General features: G+C 48.7%; 1 protein-coding gene across 4 annotated transcripts in view; it reads right to left on the reverse strand.

The window, feature by feature from the left end:
- The window catches only part of MDGA1 (MAM domain containing glycosylphosphatidylinositol anchor 1), a 191,343-nt gene that overhangs the window by 159,450 nt on the left and 13,786 nt on the right, over positions 1 to 18,107 (reverse strand). The gene's annotated exons all lie outside the window — the stretch shown is intronic.

Raw genomic sequence — 18,107 nt, forward strand, 5'->3', positions numbered from 1 at the left:
CTCAGCGCAGGTGAGATCTTTCAGACATCATTGTGGGTTGGAAATTTTGTAGATCAGGAGATTTCCAGACTCTCCTGGTTCCAGTCAGGCCAGAAATGCCGTGAGAACAACTGCCAGGGGGACGTTTTGGTGGTGGTGTTTTTTTCTTTTTCTCCTGGCCAAAATATAAAAAAAAACTGGGAAGGCAAGTGGAATACACACACCATACAAAGGGGTTTTAAACCAACCTTGCCTGACCTTCGAGAGACTCAGATTTGAGCTGGGATACAAGTCATTTCTTATTTTATTCAGAATGGGTCACTTGTCACAGTGCAAACCCAATGATATGTTTAAAAAGATACTGTTACCAGAGAGAGAGAGAGAGAGAGAAACACAGCAGGAGTGGCTGTCACCTGCTGAGACAAGACTCTGAGAGTCTAGTCAGTGCCATGCTGATGCCCAGGCAATTTCTGACATAAGCAATAAAGGTCAGAGCTACATACCTTCCTATCAAGTCTCAGCACCATGAGCCAAGGAGTCTCTGGTAACTGGGGACGCGACCCATCGCTGCACTTTTCCCTTCCCCTTAACTAAGCCGCAGAGTGGCTCATACAGGTCCAAGAGCAGGAGACTAAAGTAGATAGTGTGTGTCTATGGGGTGGAGGAAGGAATGGGGGTCAAGATCTGACACAAGTGGGGCCCAGTAGCTCTGAAGCCCTTTGCTTCAGAACAACAACGGATTTGCAGAAAACAACGGATCTTTTTCAGCGGCTGCTCAGGCACTCCTGAGAACCGGGCCAGGTCCTATGGCTCCAGAGCAGCCCTGAGGAGGGGAAATGGAGTTGAGAAATGGGGTGGGAGCTGCAGAACAATCAGCTGTAACGAAGCCCACTCACCTCGCTAAGCATCCTCTACAGCCAGGCAGACCCTGGAGCACCAAGCTGCCCGAGAATTCGGGAGATGAATTAAGCGAGATTCTACCTGTAATTCATGTCCCTCCTTACAGGACTCAGCCTCTGCTCCCCCTCTCCCCGGAGAGTGCTGAGTGAATGTTATTGCATTCAATTCAGCATCCCTTCTCTGCTGACTAACAGTAACTCAATATCACTGGGCCCTGCGGACCCACATGATGCATTGTTCTCACTGTGCACAGATTACATTGTTTAGTGGACACGTTAGCCACAAACAGCATAATTTTATTAGCTGTCAGCAACAATGATGGCCGTCTGTCAGGAGCCGGGAGAGAAGATTTTCAGAGCAATGCCCGTGCATTGATGCACTGAATGTCTCTCTATGCAAGGGCAGTTGGGGGTACCCAGGTGGAAGGAGGTCTCTGGAGGCTTAGATAATAGAGGACGCCTCTCCCCCTTCATTCTCATTATCCCCTTACTCTTGCTTTCTGCGTAAATTGAATCTACTCTGGTCTGGTGTGGGGTCCCTCTGGGAATCGGCTCCAGACCGAGTGTAAAGAAAGTGATCACATCTGTTTCCCCAGAAGAAAGGGCCCTGCCCTGTTCCCCTTCTGCTACAGAGAAGGGCACACACGTAACACTCAATCACACGCTAGAGAGGGGCCTGAGCCACGAAGGCCAGCTCTACATTTGAGCCAATCTGCATTTTAGGGAGAGATTGGAGGGCGGGGGTTGGATCCAGGTTTTGGTTCAATCCCTCTCCTCCCAGTACTGATGCAGGCCTTTGATCTGCAAAGGGCTGTTCAAAAACCCTAACCCTAATCCTTATGTCCTTCCTTGGCGGTAGGTCAGTATCGGTATCCACATTTTACAGGTGGGGAACTGGGACACAGAGAGATTAAGGAATTTCCCAAGGCACAGAAGGAGTCGGTGTCAGAGTCAGGAGCTCTTGATGTTCAACCCATAGCTCTCTGTTCCTGTCTGTTCCTGAAGATGGTTCTAGCTACTAGTGGTGGTAGGAAGGGGAATAGTCTCCAGTGGTCTGTCTCTGTTATTTATGTTCCAGCAGCTCGGCCACAACTCTGCCAATCTGTCCTCAGATGGAATCAGCCTGGCAGTCTGTTGGGATCCTGGAGATGGGCGGGCACTGCTAAAGGACCTCCCCCAGCCTAAGGGGAGGATCCACAAGGTCCAGGATCTCAATTAAATATGGGGGAGAACTGAAGATCTAACAGGGATGGGAGTGAGGTCCCAGGGCTAAACAAAGGGAACCGGACGGGGACACCGAGCGGAGAACCCCGGACAGCGCCCACTGCTCCTCGAAGGCATCAAGGAAGCCAGCGGACACTGCCCAGAGGACTCTGCCCGGATGCGAGAGAGGGAGGAAACCAGGGAGGAGCAAAAGTAGGCCCCACAGTCACAGAGCACCCCCTCGTCTACCATCCTCTTCAGCCCGGCAGAGAGAGCAAGTGCCTTCTGCTGTAGAGTAGCCAGGCTGCATTAACATCAGCTGCCTGACATTTGTGATGAGGCGCATGTCCCACACTGACAAGTAAAGGGTTAATACGGCATCTGAGGGCCCATCCTGTGGCACCTGGAGGGGAGACAGCTAATGAAGGATTAGACCCAGCAGAGGGGACCCAGACTGGGTGGTTTCTGTACAGGAAGGACTGCAGGGCCAGTGAGGGAGAACGGAGAGGAGAGCTCATACCCTGAGATTGGCCTTAAAGGCAGAAAACAGCAAAACTGATGAATTCCAGGCAGCTGCCAGAGAAACCAGGCGCCATCCAGGGAAAGCTGCTTAGCAACAGCCTGGGAAACGCTGCAACTGAGGAACAAAACTGCAGGGAAAGCAGTCTGGAGAGTGCAGCTCCATATATACCTGCAAGCTGGCAAAGGCAGGAAGCAGCAAGGGATCATAAGAAACAGACCAGAGCTGCTGATCAAAAAGGCCCTAGGCTGAGATCCAGAGAAGAGAGTGGGCTTGGGATCCCTACCACTTCCTTGCAGGAGGGGCAGTGTAAGCCTCAGGAGAGGGGCAAGGACTATTGAGCCCAGACAGAGGCTGAAGGCCTGCTACATGGTCACTAAGGCTGTCCATTTTCATTTGCACTTCTTGGTTACCCCAGAGGAACGGCACTAAAGGTGGCCTGGCCAGAGGGCTCAGACCAAGAAGACGTAGAGTATGGCAGAAGTAGAATGGTGGGAATAGGGGCACTAGAGGCAAAGGACCCCTGCAACATCATGACATGACAGCTATTGAGCAACTGCTTACAGCCGCAGTGTCTGTCACACACACACACACACCCGTCCTGCAGAACACTCAGATCTCTGGAAGGAAGGTGCCGCAAGTGCAAGGCATTCTTTTTCATCTTCAACTACCCTCTTAGGTGATGGGGACAGATACGGCCCTAGTGGAATAACAGGCAGAAGAAGAGAGCCGCACAAGCAATACCAGAGCAAGCCTTCTTAGGAACTGTTAACACAGGCAGTCACTCCTCCTCACAGTCTGAGGTCACGGTGGCACTCAAGCTGTAAAACAGCACCTACAGGCAGGAGCTTGCACCAAAGCTATTGAATCTTTCAAGAGAAAAGCGTTAGTGCCGAGTTAGGCACACAAGCAGTATGTGACTTGTCTCACAGGGGCCTCTGATCACACTCCTGCCTGGCTCTCTCTTTGTGCCAGATGGCTCCCTTCCCAGCTGTGGGCCTCTCGTATCCAGTCTGTCTCCTTGCATGAGCATACTCCTTAGGAATCGCCAACCTCCACCTGGAGACCCAGCCATGCACCCAGTAGGCTCTGCCCCTCAGGCACTAGCTAGGCAGGCCGCAGTATATCAGAAAAAGGCACAATTTCACTTTCCAGCTAATGGAGCAGCCATATAGAGGAGGGGGTCAGTTTGGGAGAAATGTGAGATACAGGAGGCAGAGCTGTGGCATTCATCTATTAGCAGCAAAGTCACATTGGCTGCTAAAAGTGACACCAGCTTGGATCATGGGAGTCAGCTGGAAACTGGGGAAGCCGTGCCCCAAAACCAACCACCTGTGCAGCCCCCCCCCTGTTATCATCCCAGCAGCATAGTTCAGAGTTGACCCAGGCAAGGCACAAGGTCCGTTTCAACAGGAAGTGCCCAGCTATTAAACATGCACCTGACATCTGGCCTGGGTTGCTGGTGTAGCCCAGAGCCCCTCAAATGAGGGGCACCAAACCCTCTCGCACAACTCCTTCCTCCCTCAGAACCGGAAATGCAGAGACGGTTCCATGGGCCATCAACACAAATTGTTTCACGCACCCCTCCCCCCACACCCACGGAAATGCATTCACATCAGGGCAGAGCACAGTCACTGTTTAATGGTGCACCGCACCCTAGGACAAATACTTAATTAGGACAGGAAGTGAAAAAAAAATACCTCGCCTATTGTATAATATGATCAGTACCAAAAATGAAGCTCCTCCATTCCCCAGTCAGGTTAAAATCAAGTAAAGGTTTCTTTCTGTCCCATCACATCTCCTTTGCGCAGTGGTCCCAGATGACAGGACATCAGGACCATCAATCAAGAGATATTTGGGGTTTCTCTAGCGCTTGTCATAGTCTCAGTGTTCTCAAGTGCTGTACAAAGTCATGAGTCAGCCACCAGCAGCAACTATGCAAGGCAATATAGCATCTGTACTGCACTCAGCAGCCCTCACACACAGACTGGGGGGAGGGATAGCTCAGTGGTTTGAGCACTGGCCTGCTAAACCCAGGGTTGTGAGTTCAATCCTTGAGGAGGCCACTTAGGGATCTGGGGCAAAAATTGGTCCTGCTAGTGAAGGCAGGGGGCTGGACTCAACCTTTCGAGGTCCCTTCCAGTTCGAGGAGATTGGTATATCTCCAATTATTAGCATAAGGGGGTTGCCATCAGTTTTATAGGTAAAGAGCCCTTCCACCATGACAGCCCATTAGAGATGGGCAGAAACGGACTCCTCAGCTGAAGAATAGAATCCAGAGCAATAACCCACCAGTGTAACAGAGATCTCTCTCGGTATCCAGGTGCATCAGGCCATTAGTGTACAGCCTGCAGCTTTAGAGGTGCACCACACTACCAGGAAAGCGTGTACTCAGCACATCCCCTTGGCTGAACACTCCTTCCGCTCCTGGAGAAGCTCCCAGTTGCTGCTGAGTGGAAGAGTTCTCAGAAACGCTATATCCGGTGCTTCTGCACAGCCTGCACACCAGAGCTCAGCGAGACTTCCCAGAAGTACACAGCTGCGTGCAGTCCGTGGAGGCTACAGAAGCTGGGGTTAAAGATGGGCAGATGGAATGGCACGTGAGCAAAGCACACTTAGCATGCACAGGGCTGGTGGGAAGTGTGTTATTCCCACTCCCAGATAAAAGATGTGAATGATAGAATACCCATAAAAGGCAGCTTTCAAGCAACTGCATGAAACAGTGTCCTGCCCTCAGTTTGTGCTGATGAGGTCAGGCTGGTATTTCATTGGTTGAGCATGCTGATATGCAATACCCTGCAGGAGTGGGTAGATGGGCTCCCCATAAAATAGCCCAGAACTGCCTCCATTGTCATACTCTTCCATTAACCTTCTGGAAACTGGCTAACCCTACCACGAATGCACATGGGTGCCAGGACACTTTGGGAGGTCACCTGAGACCAGCTAGTCTTTAAGGGTTTTGAATGGCCACCAAGGGCACTATGACAGGGAGGGTTTCTAACCTTAAGCAGGCAAAGTCAGGTTGGAACGCTAAAGTCCTGCTGGGACCACCACCCACACATGCTCCCTTTCCTCTCCCAGCACTCACCGCCTCCCCGTGGCCAAACCCAGCCTTAAGCCAGGAGTGGTGGGGGTTCACTCTGACAATACAGGATAAGAAAGTACAGTTAAGGAGCCTGGAATGGCTGCTTGCAGGGAAGTGGGGTTATTGTCGGAGAGGAAGCAGGGGGCTTTAGGCCTGCTTGGGGGAGGGGATTTCTTACACTTGGCTGGGGGCCGGGAGAGCAGTTATTTTGTTCAGAGGAGGGAGGCAGAGGGATCAGTGATGGGGAGAGAGCAGAGCTTCTGTTGTGGGGAGCTAGAGGGGCTGATTTCATTCTAGAGTGAGACTCTGCCTCAGGTTTCTTTTGGTTTTGGCTATTTTTCAGAATCTCCTCCTGACTATGGCTGCAAACACAATACAAGTCATGGATCAGGGAGCAGACAAGTTTGTAGCCCAAAAGATTCAATCTCTTGCAACACAGAGCAACCCTGGGGGCAGAGCCTCAGAGGAGCTTGGAGATGGTCCCAAATGCTCCTGCTTGGCTAAGTTGCTTTCTTTTTTCTTCCCAGTTTTCTTTCCTTCTCTGCTTTACACACAAATTCAGAACTTAGCCCAGAGAGAGACAGAAAGGGTCTCAGTCAGCTAAGGACAGTCATTACCCTCTCATGGCCAGTGGGAAAGTCAGTTGGTGGCTCTAGTCTAGTGCCCAGATGCCTACAGTATAAACTGCCCCCATTTTGTGACTGACTGCCCCTCTCGGTGGGGATCGCTGCACCATAGCATGGAATCGGAACTCTCTCGCATTCCTAGAGGTTCACATCTTGGGTGACAGGGGAGAGACAATGGAAAGGGACAGTGTAGGAAGCTTGCCCTGTTGTTGGTTGTGCTGGGCTTGTCCTGGGGATAAAGGGAGGACATCAGTGTCTGGCACCTGACTGCACGTACTTATGAAGCATAGGATTTTCAGTTGGAAGAGACTTGGGATCAACTAGCTCATTCCCTTCTTATGCAGCCTGATTTCCTCTACAATGTGGTTGGGCAGGCACGTGTAAACAGGAGTCTGGGAGTTAAAGCCTATGAAGAACAGGCGACCTTTGACATTTCAAGGAATCTAACCCCTCTGCCAGCCCTGCTACCTCACAACAATATATTGTACAAAATGTTGTTGTTTTTTTTTTTTTAAAGGAAATACATTGGAATGGGTGGGTCCACAGAAGCCATGGAAAAAAATGGGGGCTGCTGTCCTTGGTACTGAACTAGATGGGACATGGAACAGTCCTGAGAAGAAATGGGATGATTATTCACTAACCTTGAGCTCTTACAGAGCCACATGAGCCCAGAGGCTAGTATTCTACAGAACTTCCCCAGGCTCCGATACGTAACTTATTAGGTTTTCTACAGATAACCCATATGTTTTTCCAGAGTGCTCCTACAGAAAGTGTTCTATAACCAAGGTACAATTTGCAGGTTGCAGACTCTTCAGCAGAGGAAGCCATTGCACTCAATTCATGTGAGGATCTGAGGAGACTGTTACCTCAAGTCTTTTCTTTCCAAAGGAAATCAGCTCAACTCCCTTAACTTTTCACTAAGATTAGTTCTCAAGACAGTGCATCTTGTTTGCCTCCTGGTACCCTCTCACCAAGGCACTTTCTTGCCTGTGGAATGGTCCTCTGACCTGCCCACAGAATCCCAGATGGGAATCACACCAGGGCATTATGCAATCATAGCAGCATCTTCTCCAGAACAACAACCTGCTTCCTGTGTTGTGGGACTGGCACTGCAGCCAGTAGTCAAAGTGTTAAGAACCCAGTGAAAAACTGTTCATTTCTCCTTGGGGCCAATCTCACAACCTAAGAACAAAGAGACAATGGAATTAAAGGGCAGCAGGCTCAGAATGATGAAGAGGACAGGGGAGGATGTAAAATAAATGTACTGCATTACATGAGTCATTCCACCTTCCTCTAAAGCCTCAGGGACTGGCCATGCCCAAAGCAAGATACTAGAATTACTGGACCAATTATCTGGTGTGAAACTCAAGTGCCTGTTCCTGATGGGACCTAATCATTGGTGTACATCAAGCAAGTATCACCTTGGATTTTAATTGCCTTCCTTTGCTTTGACTGTGTAGCACCCACGCTGCCTACTGCCCTGAAGCCATGTGCTCAGCTGATGAGATCAGGATCTCCCTCAAACGTAGGGAACAGGCAGATAACAAGAGCTGGCTCTGGTTCTTTGCGCTCAGTGTCCCTCCTGGCTGGACAGAAGGGATGCAGCCTCTTTTGGTAATTCTCTCTCTCCCCTCAGTACATTAATGAGCATTCTACTCCCTATAGAAGCAGCAGGTCCCAGCTTACCCCTGACACTGTTAAATAATCCCCTAAATATTACAAAACACTGACTCCCCCCTTCCCTCATGTCAGCTCCTACAGGGACCTCTGCTTGACTGCTTTAAAAAGCTCATAAACTTGCACACTCTTTCTTGAAGCTGGAGTTACAGCTCTCCCTGGAATCCAGGCTGGTTCCCTGAAAGTTATGACCAAGTCAAGAATAAACTTGTGGTTTAAAATTGAATGGATTTAAGATTTAAAGCTCTGATTTATTTTCCCCTCCCGACCCTACCCCTACTCTTGTTCTCACTGCATAAGTCCAGCTGTCTCAATGACTGGCACTAAACTAAAGCCAAAAGCAGCAAAGGCCAAGCAAGCCCTAGTCAATTTCCAAAATTTGAAAAGTGAATGGGTGTGTTAACCCAACCCTATCTCCCCTAGTCCCCTTGCCTGTTCTTCCACCCCTCTCCTCTTCCTCTCCTTTAAATACAAGATGCCTAAGGACTTTCCACACTGAAATCCCAGAACTCTCCCACCTGGGCCGCATGCAGCTGAGATGTACTAGATGTTGACATCAGTCCATACTGAAGCCTAATGGCCTGCTAAGAATTAGGGATTTATTCAGTTTAGAACATACAGGCAGCCTCAAAAGGTGCCCTCCAATTCCCAGTGCCCCCTAGTGTTTGGGAGGTTATCAGAGTCACTTGAGAGTCCAAATCTTTTGGGGATTCCCAGAGTCACCATACACACACCCCTCTGTACAAACAGGGAGCTTTTTGGGCCAACTCTCAGCCTTTTGTACCATGATCCCACATTTAACTAGTCCCTCCAATACACCCCAGAGACTTTTGGACTAATTCCTAGACAGGGACAGTCACAGCAATCCACACAAGGGGATTCAGGGAGCTTCTGGCATCTGACCTAGTCAATCCACTTCAGTAGGAGACCGGAGACAGAATTGGAGCTGCTTGTGACCTTTCCAGACAGCGGCTGCCAACCCCATGCACTCCCATGTTATTTTCCACTGCTCTGGTGCTTTCCCCTCTGAGAATCTCAAAGTGCTCTACAAAATTCCCCCAAGAATAAGAATACAGGCTGCCAAGGAAATGATCTTTCACTCAGGTTACCCCTGAAGAAGTGCCTTCACTGGAAACCAGCAGCTCAGGGGAATGAGAGGGGGGGCTTTTCATCCTTAAGACACTGGTTCAAATCCATCCCAGGGGGACAGTGACTGAAATTTACCAGATGGTTGTTTGGCAGCCCACATGAAAGGGGTTGGTGGGTTTCAGTTAAGCTCCTAATAGAAAAGGGCCTGCCACACAAGCACCATTACCATTAGCATCTTTGTGTGCGCGGTCAAACAGAAAAGGCAAAGATCTAACCAGCAGAGAGCCTGAACTGAAGCATATTGGTAGCAGGCTCTGGGTGCATTAAAGGGAAGTTTAAACTACCACTGTTCATGCTGGGTGGGACGGGGTGCATAGGAAGCTTGTACTGCCTGCATTTGTACAGTCCTGGCTACTTAAAAGGCAGGACAGGAAGCATGTCAATGTTCTTCACTTTAATTCAGTCTTCAGGGCAGGTAGATTCAAGTGGCCAGGACCGCAATATAGATTACTTCAATCTTCAGAGCTGCTGTCAAACTGGTACCTTAGACCAGCACTAAATTCAGCAAGAAGTGGCGGAGTGTCTGTGCATGTGCCCCTAACACCACAGCTATTCCTCTTTGATAAACAGTTCTCTTCAGAGGCGCCTCCTCGCCCCTTGCTGGCAGCATTGACAGGACGCAGCCCTACATCCTCCCACTGCCGGCAGGGCACAAAGGGCCAGGATGCTCCCCTGGGAGACAGACGCTTACCGGTTACAGGGGCAGATACTGAGGCTGGCTAATGAAGAGAGAGACAGGTGGAGGGTGGCTCTGGGTATTAACCAGGCTTTCTTCAGCTGGCTGGAGCCTGACTCCCACTTGACAAGCACCATCCGGCAAACCCCCAGGAAGGGGCCCCCTCTGTACATGGTGCAAATTGGAATACAAATCAGAGGGAAAAGCTTTCCTCTGTTTGAACAAATTGCTATAGATTCACCCCCGTCTCAGGTCAGAGCCCCCAATGGGAAATATTTTCACTGGCTGACTGCTAATAGACTCCAGAGCAGCCACGAGATCAATAGCTGAATAAGAAAATTAGCCAAAGCGCACAATCTGATTTTGCCTTGCTCTGAATTACAGCAGGCTCGTGTGTTTATTTCGCTCCCTCGCCCCTCCTCGTTCCCTGTTTACCCATCTATCAAACGTAGTCATGTTTGTGGGAATGTAACAAAGTCCATGCAGAAAGAGGTAATGCCTTTTGAAAAATGTTTACATGCATTAATATTTGCCAGTGAAACGGCAGGGCTGCCATTTCCCTGTGAGGAGAGAGCTCTGGAGTAGCAGTGGGATACACACTCACTCTCTCTCACACACACACACACACACACAGCACACAACAGAAGCAGGGACTGGATTCCCATTAGCCTGTCAGAAAACTCAAGGGTACGGCAATGAGGTTTCAAGCATCACAAATAAAACTGGTCAGTTGGCTTAGGTACATGTAATGGTGTGTCGTTATGCAGGGGCTGGATTTCAGAGACACTTGGGGTACATCTACACAGCAATTCAACATCCGTCAGCTGACTCGGGCTCGTGAGACTCCTGCTGCAGGGCTGCAAAACTGTAGTGTATGCATTCAGGCTCAGGCTGGAGCCCGTGCTCTGAGACCCCAGGAGGGAGGAGGGAAAGAGATCAGAGACCATCCCTGCCCTTTAAAAGATCACCTGACAGTCAACAAGTAAGAAAGTGGCAGAGTGGAGGTGAAGAGGGAGAAGTTATGTACAGTTTCTCACTGACTCTTGATTAGCAGACCAAAAGGGTCTTGCATCAGACCCCTCAATCTTGCCACCCCTTCCTCACAACCCAGACATCTGCATGCAAGTTCTGCCTCATTTTAATCTGGAGCTGTCCATGATCAAAAGCCTGGACGCACCTTTTAAAAAATATTGTTTAAAAAGTGCTCAAATTTCCCAAATAGATCTGAGGATGGGAGTAAAATAACCCCCTCAAATCCATCCCCCAGCATCCCACAAAATCCCCCCAGCAACACCACCACCACATACAACCAGACCAACATAAAGTGAGGCGAGTTACTGAGCCTCAGACTCCGATACTTTGCACTATAGTGCAAAGCTGCCAACTGGGTCTATACAGAGAACTTGAAACTTAAAGCAGCCCCAGCACACACAACATGAGTCTGGGCCCTTTTTGCTTATTAGCCATACAAAGCTGCTGAGGCCTCATGGGGCTGAGCAGCTCCTGATGCTCCCTCTGCAGTGCGTCCCCCTAAGAAACGGAGCTAAAGATCCACAACATGCCCATTCCATTGTCCCCAAGCTACCATCTACCCCTCCATAGAGAGGGCTTGGCCACCTTCTGTCAGTAGGTGCATCGTTCAGGGCTTCTATAGGACCCCTGGCTGATTTCTGATACACGAAGTGCAGTCATAGCCAGGAGTCCTCTCCCCACACTTCCACCTTCTCCTGGCCAGGAGGTTGCAACCTTTCCTCTAGGATTTGGCATCTCCCCACCCTGATCCAGGCTTCTGCAAAAGACAGCTGCCCACTTAGTGGTATTCCTTGTAGGGAGCACATTCCGCTGGCAGTCCACTTATCGCACTGGTTTCTCATTCATAGCTCAGCGCAACTCAGTGTGTTGTCCTTGACTTACAATGGTCTTTAGGTTTGAGTCCTCTCTGCCTTAGAGCAAGAGCAGAGGGGCCTGTCTCTAGCCTAACACCACTAGTATTAATAATGTGTCTCTAGATTTCCATACCAGTGGGCTGCTGGCAGGGCATTTTCAATGAAAGGCTTGATCCAAACCTGGTTCACACTTTGGTTTGGAGGATCCCAAATCTGCTGACACTTTTGTTGAAAATCCATCTATTTACACAGGCCCTGGCCTGTGGGGGAACATGCAATGAGTAGGAATTTCACTCAGCCTATTCATTGGGTTCCTGGTCGAATCTTTATATGGACTTTAGTTCTATTTATTATATATTTTAATCCCCAAGCCCTGGGATCCCAGAAACCGAGGCTCAGACGGACCAAGCACCACCGATTTCAGTCAAATTCAGCTCTGAGGAAACAGAATATTTTCTCCTAAAAGGCATTGATTTTCAAAATTATCCAGTAGCAACACTGTTTCCCCTGGGAGGACTGTAAGGGAAAAGGCCAAAATACACACACAACAATCCAGAAGCAGCTCCTTTCCCCAGGCAGGGATTCCAATGGACTCCAACAGATTATTAGGGAAGAAAAAAGAAAAATCCTCCCAAAACTTCTCCAAACTGCAGTCTTATTATTCTATACGTTCATTCTTTGGCACTTAACTGCTGTAGTGTGTGGGCACTGATACTTCATACTAGGGAGCAATGGAGAAAAGTCAGACACAGGAGAGGATGGGAGAGATTTGCGGAGGGGGGTTGCACTTGTCCCTGGAGCTGGTTAGGCTGAATGGGGTCATGACAAGTAATTAAACTGGAGCAGCCTCTGAAGTTATGGGGCCTGATTTGCTGTGAAGAGAAGTGACACTTCAACAACAGGAAGGACGAGTTATCCAAAATATCTCACCCCTTCGAACCAGAGCCCTCTTCATCCAAGCAGTCGCATGAGAGCCTCTACACCAGACGGCCTCAGGATAAACCCACAGCTTCTGGCCACATAAAATTCTGCCACCTGGCCAAATCCCACCTGTTAACCTTCATTTATTCCAGCCTTATTCTAGGGGGTAACTGGAGGCACAATCCAGTCCAGAGCCTCAATAAGAAACCTACAGTTTTGCTGGAAGCAGAAGTGAATAACTAAATTCCTCTCTGCCAATAGCTTAGTCTTTATATCCTTAAGCATCATTTTATCTCCCTCATCATCATTTTCAAAGCAGGTGCCTGGTTGAGTCAGGACACGATCTTCAGAGCTATTCCCACACTAGGGTTTGGGCCAAATTTACTTGAATCAAGATGGAGCATCACATATTGGGAACTTCAGCATCTACGGGCTGCATCATAGTGTATCAAAGATGTGTGCAGCTTGGCTGCATTGGAAAACTCTGCACTTGGCCTACAGGACATGAACTGGCCACTTCTGACCAAGTTTTCTTGCAGCATGAAATTGATCCGGGTATTTCAGAGGCTCAGTGACATGGCAAAGCACTACCAGGCAGGCTAGAATTAGATTTTGACTAGTCCCACATTTCCCATTGACATGGGCTGTTCTACACACAGGGCCCAATTCTTCTCTTGTACATGGGTGCAAGTCAGGAGTAAGTCTGCAGCATAAAACCAATGTAAGCCAGATCAGACAGTCACGGAAAGCCCTTTGACTATGTAGGATTCAAGGGTGTCTGTCCTGCCAAACCCGTTGGAGGGTGAGAGACAAACAGAAGCAAGATGCAAGTCAAAAGCAAGAATAAAGGAAGAGAGGATAAAATTGGAGCTGGAAAAGGGAGGAGAGAAAGAGCCAGTGAGAGATCCTGCTCAATACTGACAAACCTGCTTTTCAGGAATCTAGGGAGAACCTAGGCAAAGAAGTCCGAGTTAGTTTGTGCGCAGGAAGGGCGAAGGAGGAAGAGGAAGCTGAGAGAATGGCCAGCAAAGCAGAGTCAGCAAGGACTGGAGGCAGAAGAGGCTGTTAGAGAGGAGAGAGAAAGCTGTTTAGAACCAAGCACAGCTGAGAGAACGCTGGACTTGCCCCACAAGTGCTCAGCGGTGAAAGGACAGGAGCAGAAGTAACAAATGTGTTTGTAGGAGAAGCCAAGGTGTATATTATAAAAACAGATGGTCAAGTCACTTTGCCTCAGTTTACCTAAGGTCTCACACAAAATCATTGACCGACCTAGGAAGAGCTGACTCCCAGTTCCCCTGCTAACCACCACACCTCATTCTCCTCCCAAAGAGAGGATATTTTGGAAGACTCTGATAGTGATTTTGATCAACTCAGATTTGTGTGAACCGATGCAGGTGGACTGACAGGGAAAGGGAGGCACAGCCAGAAAACATGTGTATTTGGAATAATTAGCAGCAGAGTTCGGAGATACAGCATCCCCAAGCTCTTCTCAGACAATCAGAGGTAGCTCTTTCGCAGCCTCTGCATCTGCTTGTTCCTTCACCTGGGATAACTACAGGCCTATCTGTAGAAGACAGGAGCAGCCCAGATACCCAAGTCAGCAGCAACATTCAAGGCTTGGATGCACCTGTGCATCTTTCCCAGCATGCTGAGTGCTCAGAAAATGCAGGACAAAACAAAGGAGTGACCTGTGCCCCCAGAAGCTGTGGAACATCCACCAGGGCTACCAGGAACAAATAGGAGGAGGAGTTGGTTCTGCCTCCCTAATGGTAATCCCTGGGGAAAGGAGAAGAGCAGAAAGCCTCCTCAAATGGGAGACGGACTCAGGGACCGTCTCTTCCCCTCTCAAGCTGTCACTCACTAGCAGTTTGTGACCAACCTTTTGAAAACAACTGTCCAGATAAAAATCATATGGTTCAGCCTAGCAAGATGCTGAGCAACATCAGCTCCCATGGAGCCAGGGCTGGAAGATGCTCCCCTGTACTTCCATTTATCTTTATGCTTCTTACTGTACCTTATAACCCCACTCCAAGGAGGGCAGGGAGCAGTTCAAGGTGATCCAGAGATGCCCAGGGAACGGATATAAGTAAGAGTAATAATGTAATAAAACAAAGAAAAGGAAAGTCTCCTAATACTCCAGCACAGCAGCAGTATAAGCTGTTGTGCAAGAAAGCAAAGGTTGGACAGCAAACTCCTGCCCCCTACCCAGACCCACGGAAACTGCGTACCATGGCAATTACAGTCCCATGGTCTCCAGGAAGAGGTGGGTACTGCCACCACCAGCTTCTTCTGCTGTGGGGCAGAGGTTCTCAAACGGGGTGTGTGGGTGTGCACGTGCGCGCAGAATGCATTCTGGTGGGCGGGGGTGCACCGCCTTCAGAGCTGGGCACCTGGCCAGCAGCCACTGCTCTCTGGCCGCACAGTTCTGAAGGCAGTGCCGCCACCAGCAGCAGCGGAGAAGTAAGGGTGGCATGCTATGGCATTGCCAACCCAGGTCAGAATTGCTCTGCTCCAAAAACCAGGTGCACTCATCGCACTAGTAGCAACAGTGTGATGCCAATAAGCAATAGCTCACTTTAAATGTGCATTACTATAGTATTAAATGGCTGTTTGAATCAATGCCATACTGTTTTTAATATTTAGTGAGAGTTGCATCCTGATTTTTTTTTTAAATTGGTATATGTTCTTGTGTGGCGAGAGGGGGCAGTAATCTACTACAGACACAAAGAAGGAGGGTGTGATCAAAGAAGTTTGGGAACCGCTGCTGGTTCAGAGAGAGAGATAGAGACAGAGACACCCTTTGCCCCATTACTCCAGGCTGGCCGCAGATAATGGTGTCGATGGGAGAGGGAGAAAAGGAAGAGAAGCCAACCACAATCAGTAACCAATTGAGTCCTGAAGCCAGAGTGGTCACTGGATCTTTAGTACCTAGGGAAACGAAGAAACCCCTTACAGACCATCTTCTTCGGGCAACAGATCCTGAAAAGCAAAGTACAGAGCTTGGCATTTCTAGAAGCATTACCCAGCTCATCAGAACTCCTCAATAACTGTGCCCCAGACAGCATATTTAGTCCCAACTGAGCATCTGCTCTATTGTGACCATGCACAGTCACTGCTCTAGCCAACTGGCATGCAGAAAAGAACAATTCTCAAGCTAAGGTACATGTACCATTGGGTATATGCAGGCTGCAATCAAGCTGATACACAGATTGGTTCAAAGTATAGAACCAGGATAAGAATCGGTTATAACTGCACTGATTAAAAACTACAAATATTTTTCATCAAGATTCTGAGTTTTACATGTAGCGCAGCAGATCTTAAAACTGAAAACTGCTTTCCCAGAACCTGTGGCTACAGGACTTCTAAACATATTCTGGCTTATTGGTGGATTTGCTCGCCTCAGAGATCTCCCCTCTGGTGGAATCCACAGTCCGGGTCAACTCCTCCTGTGTTTGATCAGGAGTTGGGAGGTTTGGGGGGAACCCGGGCCCACCCTCTACTCCGGGTTCCAGCCCAGGGCCCTGTGGATTGCTGCTGTCTATAGTACCTCCTGTAACAGCTGCATGACAGCTACAACTCCCTGGGCTTCTTCCCCATGGCCTCCTCCAAACACCTTCTTTAGCCTCACCACAGGACCTTCCTCCTGGTGTCTGATAACACTTATACTCCTCAGTCCTCCAGCAGCAGCACTCCCTCTCAGGCTATGGCTACACTTGCACTTCAAAGCGCTGCCGCGGCAGCGCTTTGAAGCGCTAAGTGTAGTCAAAGCGCCAGCGCTGGGAGAGAGCTCTCCCAGCGCTGTCCGTACTCCACCTCCCTGTGGGGAATAACGTACAGCGCTGGGAGCTGCGCTCCCAGCGCTGGGGCTTTGACAACACTGGCGCTTTGCAGCGCCGCAATTTGCAGTGCTGGAGAGGGTGTGTTTTCACACCCTGCTGCAGCGCTGCAAATTTGCAAGTGTAGCCATGGCCTCACTCTCAGCTCCTTGTGCCTCTTGAAGTGAGCTCCTTTTTAAACCCAGGTGCCCTGATTAGCCTGCCCTGATTGGCTGCAGGTGATCTAATCAGCCTGCCTGCCTTAATTGGTTCTAGCAGCTTCCTGATTACTCTAGTGCAGCCCCTGCTCTGGTCACTCAGGGAACAGAAAACTACTCATCCAGGGACCAGTATATTTGCCCTCTACCAGACTCCTGTACCCCACTGGCCTGGGTCTGTCACTAATATATATATATATATATATATATATATATATATTACACACACACACAGGAACCACACACAATCCTCATGGTTCATATTCTTAAGAACTCCAGACTCCTCCTGTGTAATATTCACATTACAAAGATCATCTTTTGGGAGCTCCGAGATTCTGCTTTGGCAACTTGCACGTCAGGGAGAGCTGTTGTCACTTGCTCTTCCAGTTCCTTGTTTTCAACCGTAACAATATCATTGGTATCATCACCAGGCCAGTGAAAGAGAGAGAAACACAAACGTTCTCACTTTTAGAAAAGGAATTGATGTTGCTGGTGACCCTGTAATTACTATTTTTTATCTAGTAACAGCTAGACAACATGTTTCTTCATCATTTCTCTATATACCTCCCCAAGCATGTCACTAGCCCTAATGCTTTTCTTACAGCACCTTTCCCTGGTTTGGTTTTCCTCTGTAATTTAAAACTGATGCTCTTTGGTTTACACACAAAAGTCTGGGAGGCTTGTATCGTGGGTTTCTTCCTCTGCACTGTTTATTCTCCTTTCTTTTGCTAGATTTGCTTCAACAAATTTAAATTATTACCTGATGTTTATTAGTAGTTAGCACAGCTGGAATTTCCTGGGCTGGGGTCTGTAGTGCTGAGCTATGCAACCAAGCAAAGTCTGCAGTGCAACGTTGCAGGACTCTGCCTTCCTTTCTCTCTATTGCCCTTTTAAGTGTCCACACAAAAACACCCCACTGACCTACTTGAAGCCGAGAGATAAAACTGATTAAGTGCGATTTACTGAATGTCTCGTCTTTTTAGACAAACCATATGATGCTAACATAGTCTGCAATGGCTGAGCAGCAAAAGCATTTGCAATATAGTACAAGTTACTGCCGACCACCTGGAAGAAGCATCAGCTACAAGTACGTGCATATGCTTACACTGATCTGGGGAGAAATAAATTAGTGCGTTGTCTTCACCAAGGCCTAATACCTCACTGCCATGAAACAATTTCTGGCACGTTCCAGAGTTCACACTGGCTAATTTCTTCTGCTATGTCTCAGTTTAAGTCTGAGCACCACACTTCTCATTTTCACTTTGCCTTGGTGATGTTCATGTAATTTTAGCATGTGTGCTTTATGGTATTAATCTTATAACCGATAGTAAACAATAATTCTCTGCTGTCAACTCCATTTTTCTACAGGAATAAGGATGAAATTTCTCACATTCTATATGATTTGGCCAACCAGAAAAACTACACCACATTATCTTACCCAAAGAAGGATCTT

The sequence above is a fragment of the Mauremys mutica genome, chromosome 3, assembly GCF_020497125.1.
Source record: "Mauremys mutica isolate MM-2020 ecotype Southern chromosome 3, ASM2049712v1, whole genome shotgun sequence".
In the NCBI taxonomy this organism is placed as follows: domain Eukaryota; kingdom Metazoa; phylum Chordata; order Testudines; family Geoemydidae; genus Mauremys; species Mauremys mutica.